At 41.9% G+C, this 19,304-nt stretch overlaps 1 protein-coding gene across 1 annotated transcript in view; it reads left to right on the top strand.

Annotated features, from left to right (window-relative positions):
- Positions 1-19,304, top strand: part of TSHZ2 (teashirt zinc finger homeobox 2) — a 320,047-nt gene that overhangs the window by 226,916 nt on the left and 73,827 nt on the right. The gene's annotated exons all lie outside the window — the stretch shown is intronic.

Genomic DNA, 19,304 nt, shown 5'->3' with positions numbered 1-19,304 from the left:
ACTTCCTAGAGTACTGTACATACATATGGTAATGCAACGAAATATTGTCAGATATATCTGTTGGCATACAGGGGGCGACTACAGCGCGATTGAAATGCAGGCTGTAATACGTATTTTAATCAAAAGTGAATGTAAATGAATTCCCGATTTGCAATTCCTTGCGCATTTCTCAGTGCTCGCGCCTCCCTGATGCTTTAAATTGAGGACACATACTGCTCCTCACTACTGTATGCTGGCTTTTACTTTTGCACATAACAGTACAGCGTACCATGCTGTTAGCTAAAAAAAACACTCCAGGTCTCCTGTATGGTGAAATGCATTACTAGATAAATAGATGGAAAACGAGAACATAATTCTTGCAATGCTGATTGGTTATCTGGTGGCAATTGAAAGCTAATAACATCACCGCTGCCCCAGAGAAGCCGGTCTTTGTATGTCCGATTCCATTGGAATGCAAGTAGATTTCCATAAATGAATCTGTTTTACCTTCCATTTGTTTGCAGCCCTGCTGTTATCAAAGACCTGTTCTTCCAGAAATTCTCCATCACAGCTGGCTGTAACTCATTCACTGAATGTAAGAGACGGTGCGCGGTTCATAACCAGGAAGGCACTTTATCACAATAGAATGGGGTCAGCCAAGAGCGCGGCAGAACAAGGGCAGGTTCCAAATGGAAGGTGTAAACTGATCGGAAATCCTATAAAGAGGTCAGAGATGGACCAGGTAGACGACAGAACCCTAGCAACTAGAGCCACTGGTACAGAACCTGGACGTGCCTTTCTGCACAATCCGGTGTCATATCTCCGAGTCAAACCACATTGCATAGAGAATACCCATAACTTAAAAACAAAGATTAAGACCCTCGTTATAAAAATTATAGGTAGGGGGGCACCGGGCCTTGCATACCGACCTGGCATCTGAAGATTGCCAGCCTAGAGGACTTAGGGGCATATTTATAAGCCCCTATTGCCACAGGAACGTAACTTTTTTGATGCTCCTGTGGCGATACAGGCTTCGCCTTATTTACAAAGCAGTGTTAAACCACTTAACCTGGCTTAACGCTGCCTTGTAAATGAGGCACCCTTTCACGCTTCCCTTTCACGCTATACTTAGCGTGAAAGGGAAGGGCAATTGGTGTTGCGGTGGGCGTTCCGCTTCAACACCCATTGATTTTTACGCTGCCCCATATTTAGGGTGGCATAAATATGTGGCAGCGGCAGAATTAAGATCAGGGAAAACCTGGTCTTAACAGGGCACAACGAGGAGAAATGTTTTATATCTCCTCGTTTTTGCTGTTTTTATGTGTGATGTATTGTGTGGCACACATAAAAACAGCAAAACACCATGCATGATTGTTTATGTGAGGAAAGTGTCCCTACCTGCACACAATCATTTTTAAAATGACGAGTTGAAGCTTCTGTGTGTACTGCACAAAGCAGCACACATAGAAGTCACAAATCGCCATTTAAGATTGTTCATGTGCAGGAAGGGATACCTTCCTGCACATAAACCATCATTCCCCACAACACAGGCACCCTTGCACTATGGTGAAAGGGTGCCTGTGTTGGCGCTAGGAGGCTAAGTTTAGCACCAGAGCAGGGGGAAACGCAGCGCTGCATCGTATTGTCGTAAATACGATTCAGCCCTGCATTTCAGAAGTGACAGAGTGTAGTATTAAGCCAAGAAGGCTAACGCCGCCCGCGCACTGTCACTTCTTTGTAAATATGCCCATCAGTGTTTTGTGAAACTGTTCAAGAAATTATTTGATTCGGCTAAAAACACGAGTTAAGGCATTGCTTGGCTTTACACCTTTTACCTGTGTGTTAAGAAAGTAGGTTTCTAGAGGTGTTAATGTGTTGCTAGAATGTTTACTTTGTGGCATTTTGTTTTGATGGTGATGGGTTCTCTGTTGTTTTGTAGCTGTTGTCTTTTTGTGCTGCATTATTGCCATGTGATTATTGCAATGTTAATGATGTGTTGTTGTGTTACACTGGGGTTGTTCAATTCAGTTTTGACTATTTAGTTCTGTTCTCTGTTATGTATGAATTATATTGTTACATTAAGTTGTATATGTAATTGCATGTTGTCTTGTTTACGAAAACCTTTTAACAAATGCTGATACATATACAACCAAACGTTGCACATGCCATTATTGTACCTATGATAAGCAACCATTAACCAAAATTTAAGGTGTTTAAATAGAACTGTGGCTTACATTAGCTCTTGCTGTGCTCCCTTCACTTCGTGGTTTGAATGCTTTGAGAATGGTGCCAGAACAAGAAAAATAACTTGTAGGAATTAGTGCACAAATGGTGATTCCTGAAGTTATTCTCCGTTCAACAGGGTGCAGTAATACTACCCCCAAAATTATACCGAGCTTGGTCAGTTATTTGATATTAGGGTATTACCACAGCAATGTTCACACTGTACCTGGAAGAAGTGACTAAAGCGGTCTTTTTAAAGTCTGTGGTGTTTGTAGTAATCTGAGAAATAGGAAGACGTGAGGATTTGCAGCCCTGATCAGCAATTATTATCTGTATATTAAGGTTGATTTATGGTGCTGGAATATGGCGATAGTGTAATGTAAAAGTATGACAAAGTATGGCTGGTGCTGCATTGTAAGGCTACTCTTGGGCTCCTAAGGTTGTTTTATGAAGATATGACAGTCTCTTCAGCGAAAGGTAGTTCAATCCAGCTCAGCATCTTGCTGAACTACAAGATGGTTGTTCACCTCTACAAGGTTGTCATTGATGCCCTGCAAAAGAGGTCACCAAAAACAAATTCATGATGATAAAACATAACAATTTTCTTTTTCCTGGTTTGGGAAAATGTGTAGAGAAGCAGAGAAAAACTGGATGAGATGCCACTCTTCTAAAAACATAAATGTGGGTGATAGCATAGACGTAAGTCCTTGCCAAGTCCCAAAACACCACACTGGCAATAAAACACCCTGAACTATAAAAGGAGGATGCGGTGTTCAGTCCTGGCTTGAAATGTCCTCTAGTTTGGATTCATATTTCTGTCAGCAATCATGCCAATGTGCGCCCTAGAGTAATTTTCATCATTGATGACTGCCCTGATCATCCCCTCCGCCAGGGTAGACACTGTATTATATTCTTAAGGAATTCCTGTTAATACAAATTCTACGAGGTCACCTACAAGTACATTTTAGATGTATGCTTTTTTCCGATGAAAAAACTAAAACATCATTGTTTCCCCTCTCCTCGAAACAGAGGCATTCAGTCCCAAATTCCCATTTGCTCCACCACAGAAATTCACTGAAAAACATTTCTCTTCTGTTATGGAAATTAGTCACCATCTGACCGTTTGTCAGCAATACTTTATAAGAGACACCTTCGCCGGCTAGCCCTTTCTCCAAACTCAGGTTTGTGTTCCTAGGATGAGGAACATCCCACCTGGTACTGGCTTAGTGCATCATGTCGAAGGATGGATGCCAGCCAGCTAATCATAACGCAGGGAAGCCAGAGATGAATTGTCCCAGCAGAATGTGATCTTCTGGTGAATTTCCTTCAAGCTCAACATCTTGGACAAATGTCCAACACAACTAGTGTCATAAAAGACCTTGATGTTCTGGATGGTCTGTTTATGCTGGCTCCCATGATCAGAGTAATAGCTATAATGTTTTCCAGCATAAAATACTCAAAAATATTCTTTTTTTTCCATCAATAATCCCTTCTGGTTACAGCTTCTTGAGTAGCTCTTGCAAAATCCCTCTCTAATAATCTACCTCTATAGACAGACAGATAGATATGTTTTATTGCTCGATTAGTTAAAACCATTGCAATACACATACACATTTCAATGCCTAAAATATGTTACAGATCAATCCTATCATAAATGCCGTGCCAAGCCGGCCAATTCTGTATTGAGTCAAGATAAAACATATGTGCCTTAGAGCCCCTGTGATAATTTAAACAAATCAAATGCAAGCATGGGGTCAGAACATGGCCGTTTTTCCCACCTATAACTTTGAGCAAAATGTCAAAACGAAATACTCTTAAAGATTGGGCAACATGAACACAGTTCTTTTACCCAGCAGCAAACTGTCATACTAACATTTTAAAAAGGTGATGGTGTGACTCAATAGTCCTTTTAACTCCCTGTTTTATACTCCCTGTTTTATAATGGTTAAGCCAGCAACTAACCTGAATTTTAAGTCTTCCCTAAAAGTAACCTCAATTTCAAGTCTTACGTATGTGAGTGGTCAGTCGCTGTATCGAGAAGTAGGAGGGACTAGCCAAAAGCGCCCGCCTGATACCTGATACTTTTCTTTTGGCCAGAAAGAAGGTTTATGCTTTCAATCTGGTAGCAGCAGAATTCTACTGCTAAAGGTGCCCCTAAGCTGAGGAGATGTTAAGACGAAATGCCAGGTAATTGCTATTAAATTATTCTTTTAGCTACCCTCTGCTATCAAAAGTAGCAAGCTTAGGAAGCCTGAGCTATGGCGGATAAAGTGCTGAAGCATTTACTAACTGTACCGGTTTTACGAGGCAAAGAGTAGTACAGATATGACTAGATATCCACCACTTCTCATGTCTTGTAGTTAATAGTTAGGTTACCCAGTGCTGCCCATATCAGGTGACTGTTAAAGTTCATGAGCAATGGGTGAGAAAAAAGTGCTAGTGCTCTTGCAACTCTTTCAGTCTAATGCTAAGGAGAGATGAGATGCATTTGTACCTGGATGTGAACCTGTTCCTGCTCCTAACAACTATTCATTAGGCTGCCCTGAATTAACCAAGTTGACTCACTGTAAGTTTCTTGTGCCTTGCTAGTAAAAGTGTCTGTCTGTCTGTCTATCTATCTATCTATCTATCTATCTATCTATCTATCTATCTATCTATCTATCTATCTATCTATCTATCTATCTATCTATCTATCTATCTATCTATCTATCTATCTATCTATCTATCTATCTATCTATCTATCTATCTATCTATCTATCTATCTATCTATCCTGATGGCTGCATAGAATCCAGAATATGGCTGCTCATAAAAGGATTGAACCCATGTCAGATTTCTAGAGTATTCACATTAGGCAAAATGCAAGCATTGATTTTAAAGGAAACTCTAATTAAATAGTAGTTATACCGAAAACGCTGATTGGACCCTACCATTCTAAATCGATGTTGGATGTCATTGGCCCTAGTCACAAAAAAGTAGGCAATTTTTACCTGCATCTGAACATACATTTCCTGCTTTTTGGAATTTCCAGGATTACACCTGGAAACCTGCATCAGACCCAGGGTTCCAGGCATAATCCTGAGAAGGTCATGTGACCCTTCATGGAGTAACATATGCCCGCTGCATGATGTTCTCCATAGCAGAAAATTTTGTTTTTTCTTTCCATATAGAAAGCCCTTCCACTACGTCACCACCAAATATTCGGGTGATCCATTTCCTTCACCACCCTGAAAAGTGATTTAGCCAGCCCTGTGTTGTAATACATTTCTCAGCCTTTGCAGGGTGGGATGTGGATGGATAGGCGTGTGGAAATGTCCATCACTTGGCGAGTTTGTGGGTGTTTCCAAACTTCTAAGGCACCCAACCTTAAGTGCGATTTACGGCTGCTGTGATCTCCACAAGTGTGATAGAGACCTCCACCCCATTAAAGGGATTTACATCTTTCATAATGCCTTTGAGAATATCTGGAAAGTGCAAAAAAAGGTAAATTCGTTTAGAAACGTAAGATTACGACCATTTACCTTTGTGAATAGTCTTTCAGATTTCTGTATTAGATTATTCTGCATAAACCACATACCACCGCATCCTAAAATACTAAAGAGTAGGCCGAATGTGACCTACATAGGTCACAATTTTACAAATTTCTCCAACTCCGACATGCACTCACCCCCCAGATTCGCGCTTTGGAGACCCTCCCTGAATTCCAATCTTTGGAGGGCCGCTTACTGATGGGCGATCTCGGACTTCACAAGATTAGGCAAATATACCAAACGCTTACGACCCACACGCCCACTACCCTCGACAAGACACGACTTGCGTGGCAGGCTGACATTCCAGATCTGACTGATGACGACTGGGTCAAAGCAATTGCCAGCCCAAGGGGTGCGGCGGTCTCCACACGCTATCGGCTCATCCAGTTCAAATACATACACAGGGTGTATTATACTAGGGTTCGACTCTGGCGGATGGGTGTTATCCATTCCCCTACATGTCTGAGGTGTGGCCGGGAGGAGGGGTCCTTCCTACATGCAGTCTGGAGCTGCACGGCGTTGCAGCCCTTTTGGCGTAGGATTAGATCATGCCTGAATGAGGTGTTGGCTTGGGAGCTCCCACTTGACCCGCGACTCTTCCTGTTACATTCTACTGATGATATCGGGGCGAACCGCTACAAACAGCATCTGCTGTTTCTGGCCCTTACTATAGCCAAGAGGGACACAGCGCAATTGTGGAAGGCGACATCTCCCCCCGACCCTAGGTAAATGGAAGACTGAGTTAGATAACTGTATGGGGGCAGAGATTGCTGTTTTCGATGCCTGGGGATGCCCTACGAAGCACCGCAAGATTTGGACCCGGTGGCCGACAGATCGAGGACTTGACCTTACCCTCAAGCCGGATATGGATCCCTAAATGGTGCCCCTCGACTCCCGTTATCTATTGCCCGTTATTTTCTTTTTATAGAATATTGCTGCCCTGTTTATTTGTATATACTATGACTGGTATGTTGCTTACATTAATGTGGAGATCGAAAACTGTCTGCATATTGTTTAAATTGTTTCACCTGCATGTTTGGCAGGTATTGTTAAATGACAGAAATGTGGTTATTGCCGCGAATGACATCCTTTCTCCCTTACAGATCCTTGTAGGGCTATTGCCCTTCCTAGTGAAAAATAACCTAATAAAATTTGTTGTTAAAAAAAAAAATACTAAAGAGTACCAAAAATTGGCAGATCATTGATAGCAAAGACAGATTTTTTATGGAATTTTATGAACCCTCCAAAAATTGATGTCAATGAAAACCATATTAAAAACCTGCATATTCAACCCTAGCATCTGCGCTAAATTAGCACATTGTTCACAAGTGCTGGAATTATTGCTGCAAGGCCCCATCAGTTCGGTCACGCACTTAAGAAAACTACATAACATGGTATAAAACATATGATACGCTACAGTTTGCTGTGACCCATCACCTCTAAGTTCCTGGCTGTATAACAAACAATTAAAGATGGCTGAGTCAGAGAAACACTTGGAGCCCGAATACGATGCCGGTCGGACGAGCAGTAAAGGGACCAGCCGACAGGTAGTCGGCAGTCCCGACTGCTAAATTAGGATCCGACTGCTGTGGAGGCGGTCAGAAACATTCCTCTTCGCATTTGAGGCTTGTGCTGCAGCTAGGATAAGGGTCGCAGCACAAGCCCCAAAGCCAAAAGGCATGTTTTTAAACATCCCTACACCCTGCGGAAGGTCACACGATGCAGGGATGTTTAGGGGGGCACCATAGGTGCCCCCAGGGGCCACAGCTGAGGGCCACAGGGGGTAGAAGAACCAACATCAAAAGGCTGGTGGAAAGATGGATCATAATCCCCACAGGCACCGTTTCCATAGTGGGGAATGCGATCTGCCCGATGGGCTCCTTGAGCCCGTTGGAAGCTGTTGGTTGGTCCCTCGAGAAATGCGGTCCGGCCAACCACATCGTAATGTGGCCATCTGACCGCGGACATAGATGTCAGTGTGTGCAGTCCCACCGACATCATAATGAAGCCCATAGATTCTGCTCTTATTTATCCAGCAATAAATCTGGCTCAACCTTTTATCTGCTGTGAACTGACCTGAATTTCCACCTACAAGTAATGCAAACAATCATTCCATATGGCTGATTTTGCCTGGATAATATTTCATCCTTTCTCTTTCAGTCCCTTGACTTTCGACAATTTTAGTATGGTTTCTGTCAGCACAACTCCCCATGAAAGACCGACTAAGTTAGAAAAGCAATCTGCTGCTTTTAGTAAGTTGTGTCTTGCAATGATTAATTGAATATGCCCTGCCATGTTAATTATGAAACCACACACACAAAATGCATGGTAATTTTTTAAGTGGGCTCTATTTTGGTAAAAAATACATTCTCTCTTTTATAGTCCAGCACACCTGTGTTCAACCACTAATGGACAGCACGAATTGGTGTTCAGCGGCTGGGGCGGCATGGATTAAGGTACACATAAGTATTAGGGAAACAAAAAATAAGCAGATTAGGACATTTTAGGATTTCTAATTCTATGATAATTATGAGGCCTGTACATTGCTTTCCATTGATCTTGCATATTTATGAGTCTATACTCTAAATCACCTCGAAACTCCCTGAAATAAAAATAAAAGCCCTTAGGTAGATAAGACCCTTGCACCAGAAAGCACTTTTTGCTGGGATTGTCTTAGTACAAAGGTTTTTTGCTGTAAAATATCTATAATTTTTGTCATACTCTTTTAATTATGAATATGATATTTATATTTGTATGCAACATAAGATCTCCTCTGGCCATCTGGCAAACGTCAATGAATAATTTATCTGAATGTTTTCAGCTCAAGCACGAAGCACAAAAAATGCGAAAACACAAATCAAAATTAGAGTTGACATAGTAAAAATATTGTAGTCTCTGTGGAGGCAATGATGCTTTTGTGTAAAAAGAAAGGGTTAGGCCCTTTGAGGCTTTTGTTGGTGGCCCAATATAGTTTAAGGAAATGCTCCTTTCAATCAGTTATAGCTCATAGGAAGAGGAATTTTGCATTCTAAATTCTTTTATAGTGAATTCATATTGTTATAGTTCACACTTTTGGCTCTTTTTTACATGTGATGCGTGTGTATTCTATCTATATTCTATTCTATCCTGAAAGATAAGCAATTCACAGCCTGTAATACTATAACACACCCAGTGTGTTTCAACACAATAAAAGTATACATAAAGTACAGATTTATGTGTTGTAATAGAAGTTCAAAAACTTTGACACGTTTTTCTTGTCCAACAGTGAAATCAGCAAGAAGGTGATTTACTTCCTATCAAGTGTGATAATGACCCGTCACTGGAGTAGAATATAACAGATTTCGGTGACTATTTCTATAAATAAATGTCATTTTAACTAGACAAAATGAAGCGAACAAATAAACAAATAGAATACACACGCATTACATGTAAAAAAAAAAACAACAGTGTTACATATAACAATATGAATTAACTATAATATATATATATATGTAAATATACACTTACAGTACTATATTGATGTATCATTATTGTCTATGTTATTGTTATAAAATTAATTACATAATAATACACTTAATTTTAAAAACGAATTTTATTTTTAAACATTTATTAGAATAGTACAAATAATTTACATTAATTCCACATATAATTTTTAAGAAACTGTAGTAAAAATGTTTTAAATAAAAATGTTAGTGTGGTTGGGATTTTATAAATACATTTCATATAGGCAACTTAAATATTTAAAATGCATTTAATGTGGTGTAACATTTTGTTATGTTAGCTCTAGTTCTACAATAAATATTTAACAACAATTCATAGTATAGTCATAAATTTAAACATGATTAAATAAACGTATGTATTCACCTTTGTGAATAGGCCCTCTAGTGTTCAGTCAATATCTCAAAGGGCGCTTACAAATATGGACAGGATACATAAGTGACTCTCTTAGCTAAAGAATGAGGAAGAGATATTATGGTGTAGCCATCAATGGACTGTTATCTGGGGATCAAGCACCCATTTTTAAATTGTATTTCTGTTTGAAATAGTCCCTTTTAGGTCTGGTTTGACAATGCAGGTGGCTTCATGGACTATTCTTACCAAGTCTTTAACTAATGGGTAGAATGGTCATTGGCTCCACATTACAGGAGCATTACACTTTCGCCTCATGCTATTATCTGTTAAACATGTCATTATACCAGTTTACTCACGAGGGACTATTTCACATCTCAAATGTACAGTGAATCATCACACATTATATTATGTATCTCCTAGATGCATTCTATACAGAAAGCAATAGTTTTTTTTAATTTACTTTAGTAGGCCTTTTAAAAATATTAGTTCAGTTCTCAAAATGCTAGGCAGGTCTACTGGCTTTGCCAATGGTAGCTGGAGTTTATATCCTCCCAAATCGTCCATTTCATCCATATCATTAGATGCATTTCAAAAGAAACTATAAACTGGAACTTTTTTTCCATGCTATTTGCCTGTCAGTTCAGTTTGGAAATATTGTGATGGTTCAGAGGGTATGTGAATACACACTTCAACCTATAGACCCTGCAGTTCACAGATCAAGGCACTAAGGAACTGAAATTTAAACAGCTAGCTGTAGAATGTGTCAATTGGTAAAAAGTCATTAGAACAGGGTTTGCATACCTACAAGCCACTGCCTCAAATACAGTCCACATATTGTGAGTGTATCGCATAGAGCAATAATAATGAACCTACTTCATATATGAATGTGGTATTTGTATATTGCAAATATTGCCAAAGCCAGTGGAGCGCTGAACAGGGTCAAAGGAAAAGCGACAGTGAGTGAGTGGTTAGAGGGATAGCTGAGTTCTGAGAGTGAATGAGAACTGTTACTGTGTCAAATGTATTGTTTGTTAAAGAAATACGTTTTCAGCACTTTCAAAAATTGGAGCAGGGTTGGGCTGGGTTGCTATAAGAAACAATTAATTTCTATGTCCCAAAACTCCAGTATTTAATATATAAAATGCAAGCAATAGGAGCAGCAGGAAATCAAAGTAATAGAGGTAACGCAAATAAAATAGATGTTATTTACCAAGGAATAGTGGTTTACTAGTATTTTACCAACCTGAGCATCAATTACTTCACTGCACAAGGTACATCATGCCTCATGGGATGAACACTTTAATAGTTACCTCTGCTAATCTTGTTGAACCAGTGAGTACAGTCTAATAAGTCTACTGGTATTCTGATTTATTAGTATATTTGCATCAAGAGTTCCCTTAGCTACGGCTGGGTATTCCATATTTTGATACTGGAACATTTCTGAGACCAGAAGAAAGTAGAATCTCAGATAAACAGAAAAATCATGCACCATAAATATGACTTCTCTTGTTCAACATTAACAATTCATTGAAAAACTCAAGAATTAGAGAAGGGTGTCAGATCTTCTGATGTGATGTGCGCGCCATAAAAGGACGGAATTTCATGGTGAATCAGCTCATGAAAATTAAAATTATATGGCTGGAATCAGCCCTACACTATAGAAGGTTGCAAGTAGAATGGGGTCATTGGGCATGGTTGGATCATGGCACCTCATTTAACTCTGAAAGCTGCGCCTGAAGCATAGTAGGGAAATGTCTGAGTGGTAGAATGGGCAGCACAGCACTGACTGGAGAAGGCATATCAATCAATGTAGACACAGGCTCAAGCAATTCTATAACATGAAATGAACTCATAAAAAAATCCCAGTGTGCTACTACATAGCTCTTACCAGAGGTTGTACGTTATAATATGAAGTTCAAGAATATATCGACTACCCAATATCCACTACCAACATATCATCAAGGCAAGCATACATAGGGAAGCAGAAAGTAGGTATTCCTAGCTATAAAATATACTGTACTTGATGCAGTGCTGAAGTCGCTCGAAGTATATTGTCAGAACCCCTTGCCATGGGGCATGCAGAGGTTACTGGGCCCAACCATGGTGGCTGAGGCCTTTTACTCCTGATGTCCCGGGGCCTGACCTACAATGGATCCCGTACAACTGGGCCAAGTACCTCATCTACACTTGACTCTCAGTGGTAGCTGTTGTTGAGCAGTCAAGGCTCCCTCAGGAGGGATGCAGATACTAGTCAGTAAACACGACTCGTAACTCAAAGTCAAAACAGTACAAACAATAAACCAATGTTCATCCAAATACTGACTTTTATAAGAAAAAGTAGTATTTCATTTCTAACTCTGGATATGCAAAGGAATACGACATTCAGAAGCCACAACACAATCCCTCTTGAGGTGGGGATTCTAGTAGTTGTCAAGCAAATCCCCGTCTCACCCTCCTTCGTGTAATGTGTTCAGGGTTATTCCCCATTCACTATTGGCTGAACCAGAAAATGCACACTATTAGGCCGTACTCAAGAGTTTCCTTTGACTCTTTAAGATTTTAGTCAAAAGTGTCTATGGTGCCACCGCACCTTCTGCAGTGAATCCCCCGGGGCCCACAGGTCCAGTTTAAGTCTTACCCGCTCCTGCAGCATGAAAGTTTTCAGTGTTACAGCGGGTGGCTTGAGCACGGGCACTTGTGAGTTCAGATCCTGATTGGGGTAGTCTGGCTGCTCAAGGTACATATAGCAACATCAGGCGGGTGCCGGCTCACTCTCTCTGGAGTAGCGCTGCTGGTTCTCCCCAGTGATCGTAACAACACTGGCTTGCAAAGATCTGGTAAGTCAGTTTCTCCCTAGACTGGAGGGCGCGCTGTCCATCTGGTCTTCGGGGGTCAGTCTAGACAGATCTAACGGTGTGGCTAGACCTGCTGGTTGCAGTCTCACTTCAGTCCCAAGCAAAGGTCCAAAGTCTTTGGCGATTTGGTCCCGGCAGCCCCTCATGGCACACGGGGTTACTGACTGTGATACCTTCTGGATGCAACATAAACTCATCAGTTCAATTGACCACACACAGATGGTCCCTCCCGCATATCGTTATTGCTAAGACGTTCAGGAGTCCAGCCACACTGGTAAAACCACTACTTCAACAGTGGCCCCCTCTGGCATACAGTGTCACCACAACGAGGCATAGCACTCAATACTCAGATCCTCTATTGGCATACGAGGGTCACTAAAAAAATCCTGCATAGGATCTATGACCCAGTCGATGTACAGCTGAATCCTCACACCTCGCACAGGGAGTCCTCACTGTAGGGCTCCCCGCTGGACCTCGCACCCTTCAATGGTCTCCTCTTCCTCACAGGGTACACTAATCTTGGCAATCAAGCAGCCGCTAGTGCTCCAGGCTCCATGGTAGATGAGCTTGTTCCCTTGGGTGATGTCCCTTCACCCAGCATGGAGACTAACAAGCCTTGGCCCCTAGTCCTGGTCACAGACAGAAGTCTTGTAAAGTTTCCGCTTCTCACTCAGCAAATCTGGATGCTTGTCAGATGACAATTTTTATGGACAGCCTCCCCTTCTTATAGTCCTTTTCCAGACATCAAATATGATTTACGGTCTTAGTATTTTACATTACATGTTGGGTTATTCTTTTGAAGTGGACACTTCTCCTTTTCTTCTTTTCTGATGAAGATGTCTGTCACAGAAGTCAAGACCCCAAAGCTGTTTGTCCCACAAAACAGTTCATGGGAGCTCACACTTGGATGTCAGCCACAGTGATATGTGCATCAAAAGTTCAGTCCTACTCCTTATGATTCCACTTACTGGCCTTTTACCTTCCTGGGATGTTTCTAGGCCCCTTCCTTGTGATCTATCCCTGAATCAGCAAGCATTTGCAATGCAATAGGTCTCGCATTTACGCTAGTTTGAGCTATTGACATTGTAAATGACAATACCTTTTTTTTTTTAGTTTTGTAAAACATAAAAAAAGGCATTGTCATTTATAATGCCAAAAGCTCAAACTGGCGTAAATGCGAGACCTATTGCATTGCAAATGCTTGTTAATAGTTACATTAAAATGTAACCAACAGGGGCACAGAATGGAGGGAGGAAGGAGTGGGTGGGAGGGAAGGAGCGAACGGAGGTGGATTTAAAGTGTGTGCGGGAAGCTGGTTTAAACCACTGCGTGAAGGAAATCAAAATAGGTAGTAAGGGCAAATACACGCGGCAATAGCGCATTAGTAAATGGGTAGTGTGACGCTATTGGCTAATGCTCTGCGCAAGATTATTGCGGTAGCAAAGTGCGGAGATGTAAAACTGTGCGTGTGCTATATGTATAATGGAGGTGGATTTAAAGTGTGTGCGGGAAGCTGGTTTAAATCACTTCCTGAGGTACATCAAAATAGGTAGTAAGGGCCAATACACGTGGCAAGAGCGCATTAGTAAATGGGTAGTGTGATGCTGTGGGCTAATGCTCGGTTCAAGATTATTGCGGTAGCAGAGTGCGGAGATGCAAAACTGTGCGTGTGCTATATGTATAATTGAGGTGTAGGGGAAGCTGGTTTAAATCACTGCGTGAGGTACATCAAAATAGGTAGTAAGGGCAAATACACTCGGCAAGAGAGCTTTAATAAATGGGTAGTGTGACGCTGCGGGCTAATGTTCTGCGCAAGATGATTGCGGTAATATAGTGTAGAGATGCAAAAGTGTGCGAGTGCTATATTTATAATGCTGTGGTTTTTTGGGGAGCGGCTTGCGACCCATACACCGTGTGCTAATAGTGACACTAAAATGTAACCAACAAGGGCGCAGAATGGAGGGAAAAGGAGTGGGTGGGAGGGAAGAAGCGAACGGAGGTGGATTTAAAGTGTGTGCGGGAAACTGGTTTAAATCGCCGCGTGATCAAAACTGCATGGGCATGCGTCTGGGCCGTGTAAATTACGTAAGCCCCAATTATTTATTATACCCAAAGTCGAAAGTGCAGAAGCGGATGAGCAAATGTTTGATTTGCATTAGCAGCTTAGAAGCAGTATCGGCACAGAAGACCAACAATTTGGATACTTTATTTTGCATATAATAAAGGGACGACTGGTCCGACGGCGAGAAAGGCTGCACGGAGTGAACAGAAGTACACTGTGGGGCAATGCTTGATTTGCATTTGCAGCTTAAAAGCAGTCGGAACGCGGGGAGCAAAGAAAGTGAAATTGCGCCATGCGTGCGTTCTGCTAAGATGTTGTCATTACAGGAAACGCCCGAGGAACTTTGCAGGATAAAAGCAAAGCAGCGCGTGCATATGTCCTGTCCAGGCGCGTTCACATGCCCTGTCCGGGCAGGCACACCGAAGGAAGACAGGGAGGGATCCAAACATGCTTTCCTCCCAATAGATAGCACGGATTTAGCAGACCAGCCAGTAAGAAGCGTGGATGGAGCTTACACCCTCGCTTCGCAAGCCAAAGCAATGACAATAGATCTCGCCAGGAGTGATCAGCGCATGCGCTGCATCACTAGGCGAGACCTAACAAGCAGTCTTTTGAAGTGTAAAGGGAGTCTTTTACTTTTCCCTCCAGTGTGTGTCCCACTCAGCTCACAGGAATGCAGCAATACACAAATCTGTCAGGGAGATTCCTCTCCTCATGTCTTCACCAGGCAGGCCTTGGAATTCCAAAATGGAACTCAGGGTCCTCCATGTAATGTACAATTGCAGGCATACATACTCAGTGTACATTCACAGCACAGTTACTGTCTAGCACTAGTAGCTCCATACATTTTACCATTACATGTACACATGCATTCAGCACACACACTCAGTCTGCGCTCACTGTTCAGTACTGAAGCTTTTCTATGTTTAACCTGGGTGTGCTATTTAAGAACACACACCACCAGCACACGCATTCACCATGGGCGTGGTGCACAACACTTCACCCTTCATGTATTGTACGTCACACAAGTACTCCTACTCCCAGCACATGCTAGTATTGCTCACGCACTATACAGCCCTACATCTTTCATGTCATGTACTCCTCGAAGACATACACACACTCAGCATGCGCACTAATTCCACATGTACTACACAGTACTGCTCTATCCCTGAACTGTACCCTTCCCAGGCACACATACAACCGGTACAGAGTCACTATTCAAGCGCTGTGTAGCACTCCACATCCACTTGATGTAGGACAAAGGTTGTGTTGAGCACACAGCAGCTGAATTTTTAAAAGGTGAATGAGCCTGTAGATGTCAATCCAGTGACATGGTAAAATGGTCTTTTTCACTGCTAGTGATCACTACATATTATTCTGCCACCACCGTGCTCATGCCGCTTAACTCCTGATCAAAGTGGTAGCCTTCCACAACTATGGGGGTAGCGCTTTGCATACCCCTAACAGTTCAACAAGGCAGCCGTCCATGAGACAGGCCTATGTCATAGTGCACATGCAAGATCTGTGTTCGCCTATGACAAAAAATCAGCATTAGGGATCCAGAGAACAGTATAGTTGGGCATTCAAGTCAGAGGTACCTGTCTTTACCATGCAGAGGAATCCGTCCAAACATAGATGTTTAAAATTCGATATTGTCATAGAGCAGCTCACTGAATGGGAGCACAAGTGGAGTGTGTGTCAGGAGGAAGTAGACTTTTATTGCTGAAGATTGTAAAGTTGTAAATGACTGTTTGACAGAGTTATTTAGAATAGATTTTTAGAAGTATTACCAATAAGGTCATGCTTAAGAATCATAATCTGAAGTATGATCCCATTAATTGATATTAGGGTATAACCCCTAATCAAACATCCATTATGTGGATGGAATGTATATGTATTTATCCTTATTCAAGGAATATTCCATGTCACTATTCCCATGCCACATCCATCCACACTAAATATCCATCATGAGTTCCTTTTAATAATAGACACACTCACTTTTGCTGTGCATCTTTTTTTTCAGTATCATTTCTTGCCATAATAATATTTAGGTTATTTGGTTATCCTTTAACCCTTTCACCGCGGCGGGAATTCCGCCGGGGTGCGGGGGGGCAGCGCGGTGGCGCTGTGCTCATGACGGAGCCGCTCCGTCATGAGCCACGGTTGGGCTGTGCTCATGACGGAACGGTTCCGTCATGACTCCGCCCATTTGCGTTGTCCCCCCGCACAGGCGGGGAAACAGCGCCGCGCAGGCGGAGCGGCCGCCAACGGGCGTGTCATGACGGAACCGTTCCGTCATGAGCACACGGCAACCGTGGCTCATGACGGAACGGTTCCGTCATGAGCAGGGAAGGGGTTAAAGGGCTGGCCTCTAGATATACTCTTGTTCTTGTTATCCTCTGCTCACATCTCTGTTCCTTGAATATCACACAGGATCCCCTTCCATATAATCTACACAAATCAATGTAGCCGATATGTCTGACCCACTTAACCAGTTTTACCGGGCACATTCGGACGTAGCCAACTTAAAACATTCACCTCCTATGTAAATGTTAGTTTCTGATCTTTTGCATAAATGTGGACTGCATATGAAGCAAAACCTAGCAATTAGAAGAATTTTGTGATTTTTCCAAACTATGATGGCTATATTTTACTGTTACCATACTTGATAAAAACAATGTTTTTTTAAAAACAGTATCATAATCCGCGTCTTATCTCAGGATACGATTCTCTGCCAAATCTCTCAAGACTGATATTTGGTCAAGGTCTGAGCACTGCTTCTCAGTTTAAAGAGTGGTGAAGATTTTCTACAGGGCTATTTCTCTCAGTGCTGATTTTGTGGCGCTTACAAATTGTGTTTACTTGTGCAGCTTACACTGAGAAGCAGACTAGAGTCTCCTTAAAGGGAAAAAGGGCGAGGCACTTTTTTAGCCGAGGTTGCACTGAATAGAAAATAATTTGCCATCTCCTTCTTCACTTTCTTCTTCTTCTCATTATTATTTTTATTATTATTATTATAGTTGCCATTATATTATTACATCATTATTCTTTTTGTTCACTATCTCCAGCTTCATCCTTACCAATCTTTTTATCACACTATTGATGCACTTCTATGTTTTAGAGTTCAACCAATGAGAAATCAATTATATTTTTGGTTTGTTTTTTTCATGCTATATACAAAGTGCATAATGGAACAGTTTTTTTGTTTTTTGAGGCCGTATTACACAAAAAGCGCCGGTGGCGCAAAGTGCGTTTGTGCTTGCTTTGCGCGCCTCCGGGGCACTTTGGTATTACAGAAGGGGCCACAGATGCTTTTGCGGCGCCTTCTGTAATACCGATAGCGCTGGTGCACCTAAAGCGCCAGCGATATTTTCAGTGGGCGCTCCCTCATTTGCATAGGGGCGTGCCCCATGCAAATGAGAGAATCCCTTTGCCTCTGCACCCTCGCCGTATTACAGACGCAGGCGCAGAGGCAAAGAAACTGTCAGGGTACGCACTGACAGTGCGCCACCTAACATTTGTTGGTGTCGCACTGTCAGTGCGTTCCCTGATGTCAGCCCTTTGCAGGGGGTAAAGGGGGTCCTATGGCCTCCCCAGGCATCCACTTGCAGATGGGTGCAGTTACTGACTGCACCCTCCTGCAAGGGGATCTCTAATCCCCTTCAAAAGTGCAGGGGGTTTCCACCCGTAATGGAAAAACACGGAGCGTTTGGGGGCAGTGTGAGTTAGCGGCTGCCCCGGGGGCAGCGCATTTATCATAATAGGGTGCGTCACTGGGCGCACCTCTTAAACGGTGCACCCGGTGCAAACAATGAAAATGCACTTTTTCTGTACTGTGATGCAGCCCCTGGTAACATTTACAAACATTTAGAAATCACTTCGTTTTCAGTCTCTGTTTTTATGATACAGAACATAGCATTGCAGAGCATGAACCCATGACTGCATCAAAACTGTCCTATTTTTTGTTGTTGCTATTATTATCATTGTTATTAGTTTTTTTGTAGGATTTCCACTAGCATCTTTATCAGTATCATGCCTGTAACGCTGCTGGTTTATTTGTAATAATATCAAGATGTAGAAGGAAGCTCTAATGAAAGTGAATGAAAACCAGTGAACTTTAATCAGTCTTCTGCTCAGTTGTAAATTAAGGAAAAGACTGTATTTATCTGAGAGCTAAGGATAGGGTAATTTACACGATAAATCCCAAATGAAAAGAAACAGGCCCTGAGGATTGCGCCTATTGTGAGTGACCTTAATCAGTAACCCAAGTTGTACATAGAAAACCCTATGAAAGGAAGATAAGTGTTAGGCATGACTGTGGACTTGCCAGAATAACATGGACATTGGTTATTCCCAATGTGTAGCAGTTACTTGGCCAAACCTTTGCAAACTACTATGAGTTGTAATTAAAATCCCCAATCCAAATACTTTGAAAGGCCTTGTGTGAATGATATTCGTACTGATTTCAAGTCATAGGTAGGATTTGACCTTTGAACCTAGAGTAGTGTCACGGCCTTTCTGCATTTTATGTACTGGCTTCATTCCAGTTTTAGAGTGATTGCACATCTGTGTTGTTAGCTCATGTAAAAGAGATTTACAAAAATAAACTACAGCCAACTAATCTTTATTGACGTAAATGTGAGGTAGCAATTAAATATCAAAGTGATCATCACCATTGTGTATTTTCAATAATCTAATAGTCATATATGGTGAACCGGCACCATCCATATGGCTACAGTTTTGATGTAGCTTAATTAATCTTAAATCCTGTACTATAGGGACTGTCTAATTCGTATTTGGTTTTC

This window comes from Triturus cristatus, chromosome 7 (assembly GCF_964204655.1).
Source record: "Triturus cristatus chromosome 7, aTriCri1.1, whole genome shotgun sequence".
Classification (NCBI taxonomy): domain Eukaryota; kingdom Metazoa; phylum Chordata; class Amphibia; order Caudata; family Salamandridae; genus Triturus; species Triturus cristatus.
This window is presented reverse-complemented; position numbering and strand designations above follow the sequence as displayed.